The following is a 13,781-nucleotide window of genomic DNA, read 5'->3' as shown; positions in this document are numbered from 1 at the left end:
ATCCCCGGTCCAGAACGATCCCTACTTACATACTTACTACAATTGTCAAAAAGAGGGTTTAATTTGTGTGCGTATAAATCACGCATCATTTATTCGGAAGCCTTGAGAGTTGTGACGCAATTGATTACGTGACCTAAGAGCAAGTCCACCTGTTGTAAAAGGGGAAGGTCAAGAGCTCGGGAATTGCCCTTCAACCTCAAAATGCATTTCTAGCGCCCAAATTAGAGAGGGCAAGTTGTGGACCATGCAAAGCCTGCCCAAATGCCCGAGCAATTTAAGTCCGGCCTTGCGCCAGCATACGTTCTCCCTTTTTTGTGTGTTGGTGTGTGTAAAACACGCACATCATGAGCAAGTGGGCTGACAGCTTCTGATATCTTTTGGTAAAATCACATGTATGGAAGTGTGCACATCACAAAAATAATTACTAAATTTGCTTTTGCTTTAAAACCCTAAAAGAAAAAACAAAAAAGGCCAAATACCAAATTCCATACCAAATGTCTGATCATTAGCCCAAGTTTCCACATGGCATTAAGATTGGCAATTGGGCTCTAGCAACAAATATATGGAGTAGAATTCTCTCCTTTCTTATTTTTATCCCTTTTTTTCCGAGTATTTATCAATAATAACAAAAATTTAACGCTCAATTTTATAAATGTTGCATTTTATAAAAACTTTCAAATATAGCAAAAAATTCGTGTGAATAGACCTAAATACCCCCCCAAAAAAAATCCAAAAACCCATATATACAGAAAAGAAAAACACTTGAAAAGATCTCCTCTATATCGTTGTTAAAAGTGCGAGACAGCGAGGGGAGTTGGTAAACGTTGTGGAACAGTTCTGAGTGTTGTTCAATAGTCAACTAATTGAGTACAAACTTGAAAATTTGACTCTCATGTTTGAAACTCAAACACTACCGTTGAAACAATATCGTCCCAATAGAATATGCTTTACAATCTTCTTAGCAAACATGATAAACTCATTGAAATCAAATGCCAATCTAATTGTGCTTACGAATTTCCCTAAAATTTGTTGGATAACAGTTTAAAACAACAACAGTTTTCACAGGAGGATCTTTCCAATTTAATTCTTGCTTCTCTTCGCCGCAAATATAATTAATCTATAATCCCTATTAAGCAAGTTCTAAATTATAACAGACCTCACAAACCAATCAAAACTAAACAATGGGGTGAGTGTGCGAAATGCTGCTCTCAACAATTGGGTGATGGTTTTGCCACTTATGTCTATTTGGTTTTAATTTTGAGGGTATTTATATATATATAAGTGGATTTTCTATTATATTTGAATTTTTTATATAAAAAAGTGACATTTATGAAATTGGATGTTAAATTTTGGCTATTATTTATAAAATACTCCTTTTTCCCCTCCTATCACAGTTTTCTTTTCGTCTCTCTCTCTATTAAAAAAATTAATACTGAATGATGGCGTGGCTTAATCATAACTGTTTAAATAGAAGGGAAAGAAATATAAAAAAGATTAAGAGGAAAAAGAATCTTTCTTCCATCTCGTTGGCACCGAGAGACCGAAAATTGCCCTTCAATCTCAAATTACATTTCTAGCAGACCATATTACAGGGGGCAATTTACCCGAGCAATTTAAGTTCGGCCTTACGCCAGCAGATGTTTTTTTGGTGTGTGTAAAACATGCACATTCTAAGCGAGTGGATCGACAACTTTTGATATCTTTGACAAAATGACCTGTACGTAATTGCGCACATCACAAAAAAATACTTACTCAATTTGCTTTTGCTTGATAACCCTAATAGGCTTCTAGAACGCCAAATCTCTACAGCTTCTGGATATGGGTTAGCCCCATCAAGCCCAAAATCTCTACAGCTTCCAGCTAACTTTTGTTGAGTCCTTAGCAAGCCATTATACCAGTGCCCTTCTCGTCTGCCCCCGTTGGGTCTTCCTTACTCCATCCTATAAAGACTAGATCACACACTGGCCACTCTCAACCCAAACAATGTGTCCAACGACACTGTTTGTTACCCACTGCCTCATTCACTCAGAGTGTCCAACTCTAATTCCGTTGAACCCACTTGTTTCACTCAGGCCTCACATCCCCTTGAGTGGCGTACCGCTATGACCAAGGAATTTAATGTTTTACTTAAAAATGGTGTGTGGTCTCTTGTTCCCTCTCATCCCTCTCAGAATTTAGTTGGTTGCAAATGGGTTTTTCGGATTAAGCATAATGCAGATGATTCCATTGAGCTGTATAAGGCTCGTTTAGCTGCCAAAGGCTTTCATCAGCAATATGGTTTTTATTATGATAAGACATTTAGTCTGGTTGTCAAGCTTACCATCATATCTGTAAACTGCACAAGGCTCTTTATGGTCTCAGACAGGCTCCTCGAGCTTAGTTTTAGCACTTCAGTACATTTATCCTCTGTCAAGGCTTCATTCAAAGTCTTGCTGATCCATCTCTCTTCACATTTCACCATGGTACGACATATTTCATTTTACTACTTTATGTCAATGATATTGTGTTAACTAGCAATGATTTTGTAGCTCTTTGACGATTTATAGATCTTTTGGGCCATGAATTTGAGATTAAAGATCTTGGGCCTCTTTATTATTTTCTTAGTTTTGAGGTTTGTTCTACTTCTGTTGTCTCCATCTATCTCAAACCAAGTATGCTCTCGATTTGTTCATGAACGGGTCAAGTTGGGTACTCACAAAGTCCAGTTTATTCCTTCCATTGATCAACCTACGGATGTTCCCACTAAAGGACTCTCTACGCCTTGTTTTGATTATCTTCGTTCCAAGTATGAGTGGATTGTCAGTGTAGGAGAATCCATTAGGATTCTCATGGGCTAGGTTTTGTAACCATGGACTTTAGATATTTGTACTCAAGTCAATTGACTTAGTATATATTTGTATCTTTATGAGATCACCGGAAGGTTGCTTCTAGAGTGGAGCGATTGGGACCATTTTGATTTGTTATAAAGAGAGGTCCTTCATTTGAACATTTCTTTGTAAGAGCACGTGGGAAACTAACTTTGCTTCGATGGTCCTGTGCCATGAGTGGAGATTTGTGTAAGGAAACAAATAATAAAGAAAAATAAAAATTTCACCTTTGATTCTTCTTCCTCGTGAACATTCTACATAATTGCAATCCTTTGCTCCTTTCTTCTCTTTCTATTTCTACGGTTTGCATTCGTCTCTCCTCCGCTACACTCTCTACTCTCTCTCAGCTTTTTGCTCTCTCCTCCACAGTTCAGAGATCATTTTCCATTTTTTGTTACGTGTACCACTTTCTTGGGATGCAGAGAGGTTGAGAGAAGGCCATCACTTAGTGGAGAACGTGGGAGGGCAAGGATAAGAGCTTGGAAATTGCCCTCCAACCTCAAATTGCATTTCCAGAGGGCCATATTGAAGATGGCAATTTGTGGGCTATGCAAAGCCCGCCTAAATGCTTGATCAATTTAAGTCCCACCTTGGACCAACAAGTGTTCTCTTTTTTTTTTTTTTTTTTCTTTTCTTTTTTTTGTGGTATGTGTAAAACATGTGCATCCTGAGCGACGGGTCGACTGCTTCTAATATCTTTTTGACATGTCTGTAATTGTGCACATCACAAAAATACTTACTCAATTTTCTTTTGCTTGAAAACCCTAATGGGCTGCGATCTTTTAAGAAAAAAGGCCAAATACCAAATATCAAATGTCTAATTTACCCAAGTTTCCACATGGCATGAAGATTAGCAATTGGACTTTGGCAACAGACACCTCGCTGGCACTGAGAGACTTTTGAGATACCAAAATCTATTGTTTTTGACATTGACGTGGGCAATTTCAAGCGCATTGGAGATGCTATTAATACATCGTTATCATAAAGACAATATATATATATATATATGTATATATATATGTATATATATTCTGCTAAAAGAATCATATATTAAAAAAGAAACTCTCGGATACAACTATTCCAACAAAATCAAAACGAAGAGCATGTGAAGCAAAATCAGGAATATGATGCTTCCACATGTGACAACCAGTTAAGAACCTGACGAGTAAATCCATCACCAACAAAATTTGCCTCTTTAAAGATAGGGTTCCAATATAATTTATATTCTCAATTGATGTTTAGCAATGTATAAAACTCATTAAGTTTAATGAATGTTGAACGAAAATATGAATGTTGCCTTGCAAATTTTATTCAAGTGACTATAAAAGATGGAGAAATTACGAAGAAAACTTATGTCTCGTAATCTCCAAGAAAATGATAGAATTAAAATGAACAAGTTTTCTTCACAAATTCTCTATCTTGTAACTTCACTTGAACAAAATATACATATTAACATTTTTATTTTTATTCAACGTTCATTAACCTAATAAATTGTCAAAGACAAACCAATTCTAGGTGACCCTTAAGAGAAAGTCCCCTTAACAATCTCCTAAAAAACTACTCTACTTTTTTTTTTTTTTTTTTTAATATTATCTACATTAAAAGGGTGGTGTTGTTGGGGGAGGGGGGGGGTGTTGGGCGCTAAGCCTTACAGTAGGCTAGCAATAATAGGTTCAAATTCGTTTTTGGTGAAAATTGAACCTAAGACCTTTTACTTACAAGTGAATAGAAATATCACTAAACCGTAGTACTAAGTGGGGAAAAATTACTCTACTTAATCGGTCGTTGTTGTACATGAAATACTGGCTGACGTATACAATTGAGGGAGACAAACTTTTCTCCTTCTGTCAATATATAGTGTGAAGAATTAGAATCTTCACATGCTCCACTTCTATTTATTTGAGTTTTCGCATATCACAAACAACGCCACCGTCACCGCAGCCCTATTGAAATCCTAATAATCATGGGTAGCGAAAACCGTGACTTCCACATCTATTTCTTCCCTTACATGGCTCATGGCCACTTGATACCGATCTCCGACATGGCCAAGCTCTTTACATCCTAAGGAGTAAAAACCACTAAGTCATCACTCCTCTAAATGCCCCAACATTCTCCAAAGCCACCCAATCAAGTAAAACCAACTCCGATGGCATCGAAGTCAAAATCAAAACCATCAAGTTCCCTTCTTTAGAAGTTGGTCTGCTAGAAGGGTGTGAGAACCTCGACTCACTCCCCTCACCAGAATTAAGCACCAATTTTCTCAAAGCAATAAGCTTCTCCAAGAGCCGCTCGAGCAACTTCTGTTCGAAGAAAGGCAGACATGCTTTTTGTCAGAATCTGTAGAAATATATTAGTGTATTTGCAGCAATTTGATCTCAGAGAAGAAAAAATTGAGGGAAGAATGAGAGATAAAGAGAGAAAGTGATGAAAATTCTCACAGAGATCCAATGTGCTCTTCTGCGTGCTTTATTCCTTCACAACCATTTTCATGACCGTTAGAAGGGAAGATAATCTAGGAGAGCCTATGTGCTCATCCAACCATTCATTACAAGACCCTATGAGATCTTGCCACTTGCTCACATTTGAGCCTAATGCAATTTGATCTAATCTCAAACTTTGATCTCTAGCAACTCACTTTACTCAAACTAACAGCTTGCTAAAATGAAAGAAATCACAGTTTAGACCTTAATTAGCTAACACTCCCTTCTAAGGTCTTAACTGAGATTACTCCAAGCTTGTCTATCATTTAGCTAAAGCCTTGGTGAAGATGTCTACTAGTTGCTTCTCACTTTTGTAGAATTGTTGATCAATTGTTCCTTCGTGGATTGCATCCATGATGAAATGAAACTTCTTCTTGATGTGTTTAGATCTTTGATGAAACACAAGATTCTTTGACATGTCAATTGCAGATGTGTTGTCACACGTCAAAAGGGTTGGTTCAATCTGTTCTTCACCAAAATCATGCAGCACAAATCTCAACTATATGGCTTGAGTAGTAACTTCCGAAGCACTCATATACTCGGCCTCTACATTTGAGAGTGCAACACTTTGTTGCTTCACAGAGGCCCATGAGAATGCACCACTTCCAAAGCTAAAAACATAGCCAGAAGTAGATTTCATGTCATCTTCATCCCCACTCTAGTCACTATCACAGAAACCTATGAGCAAGGCTACATCTCCCTTCTTATACTTGATGAATCTGCAAGATAAAAAAGGATAATTACCCACTGTAGAAGCAATTGGGAGAACCAAAACAAACATCAAAAGGAATTATTAAATTATGAATTCATAAGTAAACCTAAAATTAAAATAAATAAATAAATCCAAAACCACTGCTCGTCTCTTGAAAGCTTCTAGTCAAGTTTATGAGGCTAGATAAGAACCCTTTTTCTGCTGACAGTTTATTTCCTCTTTATAACCGTTCCACTCTATTTGCAAAGCCAGAGATTTAGAGGAAATACTGATGTGGGAGTGAGAAGTTGGGGGAAAAAGCAATGCTATGTGTGCGATGGAAACGTTGAGGTTTGAATCCCACGTTCAATTTTTTCTTTTTTTTTTTCTCTTTTATTTATTATGTTGAAGGAATGAATTAACGTGTACTTCCGTACCCCAATCCTTCGTCATTAATCTGCAAGATAAAAAGAGATAATTACCCACTATAGGAGCAATTGGGAGAACCAAAACAAAAATCAAAAGGAATTATTAACTTATGAATTCAGAAGTAAACCTAAAATTAAAATAAATAAAAAATCCAAAGCCACTGCTCTTCTCTTCAAAGCTTCTAGTCGAGTTTATGGGGCTAGATATAACCCCTTTTTTTTTTTTTCTTTTTTTTCTGATGACTTATTTCCTCTTTATAACCGTTCCACTTTGTTTGCAAAGCCAGAGACATGGAGGAAATGATGATGTGGGAGTGGGAAGTTGGGGGAAAAAGCAATGCTATGTGTGCGATGGAAACGTTGAGGTTTGAATCCCACGTTCAATTCCCCCCCCCCCCCCACCCCCTCTCTTTTTTTTTTTTTTTTTTTTTCTCTTTTATTTATTATATACTAGCATATAGACCCACACAAAGTGTGTGAAAATTTTTTATTTTTGTTTTTGAGATAGAAGGAGGAAGAGAGTGATAGAGAATGTGAGAGTGGGAAGTTTTTTTTTTTTTTTTTTTTTTTTTTTTTTTAATTAGACATATGTTAGGATTACATGTAAGTGAGGTTTTAAAAAAAAGCAAAATTTGGTTGTGTGAAGTTACATTTCTGCCCATATTTCTTATTCATGTTCTATTTTAATTAAAGGGTTAAACTGGTAATTTCATAGGATTTTGGTTGATAATGAGTGTTTTATTAATTAGTAGAGATTTTACCTTTTAGTTTGAGAAAAATAACCATCCTGAAATATTCATAAATTCCACATAGCTTTTGTATCTGAAGTAGTTGAATTTATCATTTGTTTTTCTTCTTTATTTTCTATTTTATCATATTATCACTTTTTTTTTATTTAGACAAATCTATCCCTTATCAAATTTCTTTATAATTTATTGCATGAGTTAAGTTTTCTTGTTTGAGGAACTTTTACGTTCAATTATTTTTTATGAAGCTTTGAGACACCAAAACTCACTTTTGACTTTTTAATATTAGAGATTAGAGATTTGTCAGTTTGAACAAAAATTGCAGGCTCTGTCCACCAATGAATACTATTCCTTTTTATCTTTTATTATTTTAATTTTTTTTGGTTTGACCAGCTCCAGTAAACAGCACTCCAGAAATTCCACTATTCAACCCAGGGCCATATCAAATGAAAACTGAAAACAAAACATTTTATTTTTTTGTCGGAAAACAAAAAAATTATCTTTGAAAAAAATGAAAACAAAACAAAAAATACAACTAAAAGTACTCTTGTAGAGGCATCACTTTATCTTGTAGTCTTGTAGATGGTTGAAAACTTGCCAAGTGTTCGAAAATAACTGAAACACTCGTACATCAGTCTTCTTGTACATAACAAAAAGACTAATGCTAAGAAATTAAATTTTATAAATTAAATAACTTGAAAGTTTATAATTGAATTATTATTTAATCGTTGATAAATGCTTTAATTTTTTATTAATGACACATCATTTAATTTGCTAATTTAGTATATAAACTTGATCTCTCTAATATTACTCTAAGAAAAAAAGTTACCTCATTGTATTTTGGCACCGCTCGTTTGTGTCTGGTGTCTTATTAAAACGTTTGGACTGAAAAATGCCCCCTCCCATGCAACTATCAAAGGCACAACTAATATCCACTTGCACTGGTAGGTCTCATAATTCAAGAGCTCAGAACCACCATGGGAACCAAAAACCAAGAGCTTCACATTGCTTTCTTCCCTTTCATGGCTCAAGGCCACATAATCCCCTTCATGGACTTGGCCAAACTATTTGTCTCCAGAGGTCTCAAAGCAACCATAATCACCACCTCTCCAGATGCACCCTCCATTCAAACCAAACTTCAAAACTATTCTAGTTCCCAAATACAAATATTCACAATCAAAGTCCCGACTGCAGATGTTGGATTGCCGGAAAACTGCCAGAGCTTGCACTGTGCCACCACCCCAGAAATGCATTTACAATTTTTGACGGCAACCGGCTTGCTTGGTCCGCAGATTGAGCAGTTCTTGCAGCGTAAGAAACCCAACTGCCTTGTGGCCGACATGTTCTTCCCTTGGGCTACCGACTTGGGTTCTGAATTTGGTATTCCGGTGCTCCTATTCCAAGGAATCGGTTATTTCCCCTTGTGTGCTATCCTATGCGTGCACCTGTACAAGCCTCACCTGTACGTCTCATCGGATTCGGACCCTTTCGTGATCCCCAACCTACCGGGTGCGATTGAGCTAACAAGAAAAAAGCTGCCGGATTTTGTTACGAATGGGGAAGAAAACGTGTTTATGAAGTTGTTAGGGGAAGGTGTGAAAGCGCAGAAACAGAGCTATGGGGTTCTGGTAAACAGCTTCTATGAGCTCGAAGCTGCTTATGCTGATCACTACCGAAATGATCTGGGGATAAGAGCTTGGCATGTGGGCCCACTTTATCTAGCTAATGAGAGGCTGGTTGAAGAGAACAAAAGCTCAATTGAAGAACAACACGAGTGCATCAAATGGCTTAATTTGAAAAAACCCAGTTCAGTTATTTATGTGTGTTTTGGGAGCTTGGCAACTTTTGTGGATGCCCAGCTGCTGGAAATTGCAGAGGGTCTTGAAGCTTCAGAGCAAAATTTCATTTGGGTTGTGAAGAAACAAGTGGGGGAAGATGGTTGGCTACCTGAAGGGTTCGAAAAGAGGGTCGAAGGGAGGGGATTGGTGGTAAGAGGGTGGGCACCACAAGTGAAGATTCTGTCGCACGCGGCGGTGGGAGGGTTTGTGACGCACTGCGGGTGGAACTCAACGCTCGAGGCGGTGGCTGCCGGGGTACCGATGGTGACGTGGCCGATTTTTGCGGAGCAGTTTTACAACGAGAAGCTGATCACGCAGGTGCTTGGGATTGGGGTTTGTGTGGGGGCCAAAGAGTGGATGAGGGTTGTGAGGGAGAGTGTGAGGAGGGATGAGATAGAGAAGGCTGTGAGGAGGGCAATGGTGGGTGAGGAGGCAGAGGAGATAAGGACCAGAGCTAGGGTTTATGGAGAGTTGGCTAGGAGGGCTGTTGAGGTTATGGGATCATCTTCTGAAGATTTGGATGCTTTGATTCACGAGTTACGGTCTTATGATATTGCTCAAGAATTATAAAAGATAACAATTTTAAAATTACCAAATTTGGCCTTTTATGTTTCAATTTAAGATTGCATCAACTATTACTTTGACAATATTTTTGCAACTCTGGCATTATATTTTAGTCAACTTCACTTTAAATTGAATAATTCACAAATCTTTAGGCAAGCAAGAAAAAATATGTTTTTTTTTATTTAAAACAAATGATATTATCTAGGGAGAGGAAACTAAGCTTCACACTGAACTAGAAATAATGTAATTTAAATTCGTATTTAATGAGAATTTAATCTAAAATCTTTTTAAAAAAGAGTGCAAAACAAACAAAATGTTAATGTAATTTGGGCCACGCAAAGATGGACCATCTTCGACTGCCTCGTGTTCCATCTTGTACTAAAAAAAATGTCATCATTTGAACTAACATTGAAATCCGATATAGTATGGCAAGTTTTAGCCTATGCTTAGATCAATTGTATATTGGAAGTCCTCTGTTTTAGTGTTTTGGGTCCGTCTTGTAACTGATGATCGGCTTAGAATTTTGATTTTCAAGTATTGCTCTATTTATTTACTTATATTTCGGTGAATAGACAAATAAATAGCAACAAAAAGGGAGTGTTGTAACGGTGCAAATGGCCGTCATAAATGTGAGCAATCAAGTATGACCATACTTCTTAAGGAACTTTAACGAAAAGTTATCGGTACTGTTCACTTTAACGAAAAACCATATTTTTACACTAAAAAGTCAATTCTGGTACTATTCACTTTATCCTTTATTTTGTCCTTATCGTTAAAACTCAAAGTTTTCAAGCTTTTTTCATTAGTTTTCCTTACTTATTATTAACCACTTTGCCTATAAAACAATCATCCAAGCAAGAGAAAAAAAAACAAAAAAAGAAAAAAGAGAAATAAAGAAAGCAGAGAAAAGAAAGAAGAGATCGAGAGAAAAATAGTGAGAGATATATATTTGTATTCTTCTTATTTTAGATAATAAAAAAAAGACTACTGCTACTTCGAGGACATAGGCACACTTGCTGAACCTCGTAACCATTATGTTTTATTTACTTTATATTCTATTACACACATATCTTCAATTTCAAAACACGTTATCCGTAGTAGTATCACGCGCCGCCACACACTGCCGTGTGGTCGCCGTAGCCAGCGAATGCGCCCCACCACCACGGTTCAGCGAGTAAAGGTTGCACTCGCTGTTGTTGATGCTACACGCTAGTGCCGGAGAGAGTTAACATAGTTAATGGAATATACCTACTGAAGGAGCATATGCCGTTCAATCTAACGGCACAATTGACATCGCTGTTAAGTCCAACAGAAACCGTCATTGACCGTCGCCGGCATCGTCGCCGGAATCTGCAGAAAATGCAGAAAACGTTCAGGGCCTTCCCCCAAGTTCAAATCAAAGGTTTCTCAGTTCTAAACCGACAGAAAATTACAATAAAGGCTCAGGAACTTACTCAAACACGTTTTAGGGGGAGTGGCTTTTCGTTAAAGTGAATAGTACTAGGAGCTTTTAGTTAAAGTTATCAAAAGAAAAAGGTCCTCATTTTGAATTTGGGTGACTACTATTATTATTATTATTATTTGCCAAAGGGTGGTAATTAATTGAAAATGAATTTGTAAAAACCACTTTTGTCAAAGGCACATATAGAAATATAGCTACTTATTTAAACCAAAGATGAAATAAATGCATAAAAAAAAAAAAGCATATTTGAGTTTCGAACCCGTGTTCCTTTCCATTGCAGGAAAGTAGCGAAACACCGCTGCAAAATGACATCCTATGACAAATATCCAGTTTTATATTTTTATACGCTTACTGAACAAAACATTATAATAATAAAAATTAAATTTTTTTGATGCCCTCGATTTTTTGAGACCCTGTGCGGTCACCCTTGCTGCCCTAGGCTAGGGCCGGGCCTGTCGGCCAGTCCAGTCTAAGCTGGAGCCGGTTTAGCTGAGCGGGTCTTAAGGTGTGTGCTGGAGCTTGGTTACCTTTATTTCAAACTGGGCCTCCACGTGGTGGGCTGCAAGGGCTATAACTGCTTCTGTTCGCGCCTGGGCCTGCTGCAACTGCTGACTCTGAACTGCTACAGTATCAGCGTTGGTGGCCTACAAGGGTAGTACCGGCGGTCTAGCCACCGTGTTCAACTGCGAGGAGCTGCGTCGCTGGGCTGTGCCGATATCTCCGTTCTCCAGATAATGTCCAAGTACATAGGGCGTAACATTCATTGTGGTTTCAGACTTTCCATCCATCATATCATTTCTTCAGTGACTAATCAAAGAATTTTATCAAAAAAGTCAGACTAGGAGCGTGTGAGGAAACCAAGGTGGGGGAAATTCCGAAAGGAAGAGAGCCTCCTTCTAGAATTATATCAGACTCTCAATGAAGAAAATCAATTTATGGTAGTTAAAATCCGCCGTCTTCTGTCTACAAAACAATGAGTTTCAAGACCCAAAAGTCATACGATATCACTCAAATAATTTGGGATACAATATTGAATTTCTCTAATTTCCAATTCTGATTTGCATGCATTTCATTGACCTAAAAGGGATTGGAAATTATTTCTATTCATATGGAAAACAAAAAAAATATAATGTAACGCAGAGGATTCTTCACCCCACAGTTTCCTTGTTAAATACGTGTTCCCCATTGTCTATAAATGGGTGTGGCTAGTTCTAATAATAAAGGGTTTTTTTTTGGGGCTAAACCCTAATAGTGTTGCAGTCCTATTGAATTAGAAATATAATTGTGTAAATCCTAATGAATTTAGGAATATCTCTTATATTCTTATTAGAAATTGATTACCTATTAAGAGTTATAATCCTAAAAGGGTAAGGATTTTACCTATCCTACTATTATAAATAAAGGTACAATGGGATGGAATAATACACAACTCACAATTACACATCTTTCTCTTTCTCTCTACTATTGCCGCACCCCTCTCTCTAAGACCTCCATAATTGTTCAGTAAATTATGCCTACAACACGTTATTAACATGCTTTTGACGCTGCGTTAAAGAGAGTTTGATCTTCAAATAAGGGAGTATTACGTTTTAATCATTCTTTTTATGATTAAATTATTATTTTGAATTGATCTATATGATATTGATTCAATTTAATTTTGATGTGTTGAACGTGATACAACGCATTGGAGATGCAATTCCAGCTTTCTGAGAAGGATCTTCTACAAATTCAAAGGCTTTTGTAGTTTTCTGCCAATCAGGTACACTTCAAATAAAGTAAGATATTGGAAATGACCATGAAGCATGAAAACAATCCCATGATGCATGAATCCCTTACATTTATATTTTCCTTTCGATATATATATATATATATATATATATATATATATATATTATATGTTTCATATATTTGTCAATATATATATATATATACACACACACGTTCATGCATTACGTAGTTTTTACTATGTAGAATATGTGAGTCAAAAAATCAAAATAAATTAGAAAATTTAAAAAAAAAGGGAACTAACCGTGCCGACCTGCATGGGCTTTGTTGCATGTGTAAACCAGGCCCTAGGCCTAGGTTTGACTTACTGGGCCTCCTGCCCTTCCAAACACATAGAGCCGACACCCTTTTCGCTGGGCTTTCTCACGATCCAGCTCGCGCCAGACTAAGCTAGCTTGTGCTGGGCTTGTCTCGCGAACTCTGCCCAACCAATCAGGCCTGGGTTTCTTCTCTCATTTGCTGTTGGGCTGTTCCTCTCGGGCCGTGACTGCAGCAAGCCTACAAGCTTGTTTTTTGCAGATTGTTGGGCTGCCTGCAGCAGCCTTACACGAGCCCAGCCCGCAGCTTGCAGAGCCTTACCTAAAGCAGCAGCCAGCAATTTCAATGATGGGCTGCCCTTGTTTCTCGGCCCAAAGCCATTTTTTGGGCTTGTTTTTTTTCAACCCGCACCCATAAATTTTTTTATTTTTGGTGCCAGATTTCACAGCGTTAACCAATTTTAAGATGTTTCTTTTGTAGGGTCTGCAGCCATCTAGCCCACAAATATGGCCTGAAACCTTGTATTATTTTGCTTCTACGATCGACCCTGTATGGTCCCGATCTATTGAATTAATTAAAATTGACTAACAGTCCATTAATCTGACAAGAAATCCAAAATTATTGACATGAATATTACTTTTTGGACATTAACGATTCAATAT

The 13,781-nt window shown here is 37.3% G+C and overlaps 1 pseudogene across 1 annotated transcript; it reads left to right on the top strand.

Moving 5' to 3' along the window:
* The first annotated feature begins 8,044 nt into the window (after positions 1-8,044).
* On the top strand, positions 8,045-9,646 carry LOC137724940 (UDP-glucose flavonoid 3-O-glucosyltransferase 7 pseudogene; annotated as a pseudogene). The gene has a single exon (XR_015962936.1). The product of XR_015962936.1 is annotated as a UDP-glucose flavonoid 3-O-glucosyltransferase 7 pseudogene (transcript).
* Positions 9,647-13,781: the final 4,135 nt, after the last annotated feature.

The sequence above is a fragment of the Pyrus communis genome, chromosome 5 (genome assembly GCF_041283825.1).
Source record: "Pyrus communis isolate YQ-2024b chromosome 5, ASM4128382v1, whole genome shotgun sequence".
NCBI lineage: Eukaryota > Viridiplantae > Streptophyta > Magnoliopsida > Rosales > Rosaceae > Pyrus > Pyrus communis.
Note: the sequence above shows the minus strand (reverse complement) of the source record. Positions and strands in the feature narration are given on the sequence as shown.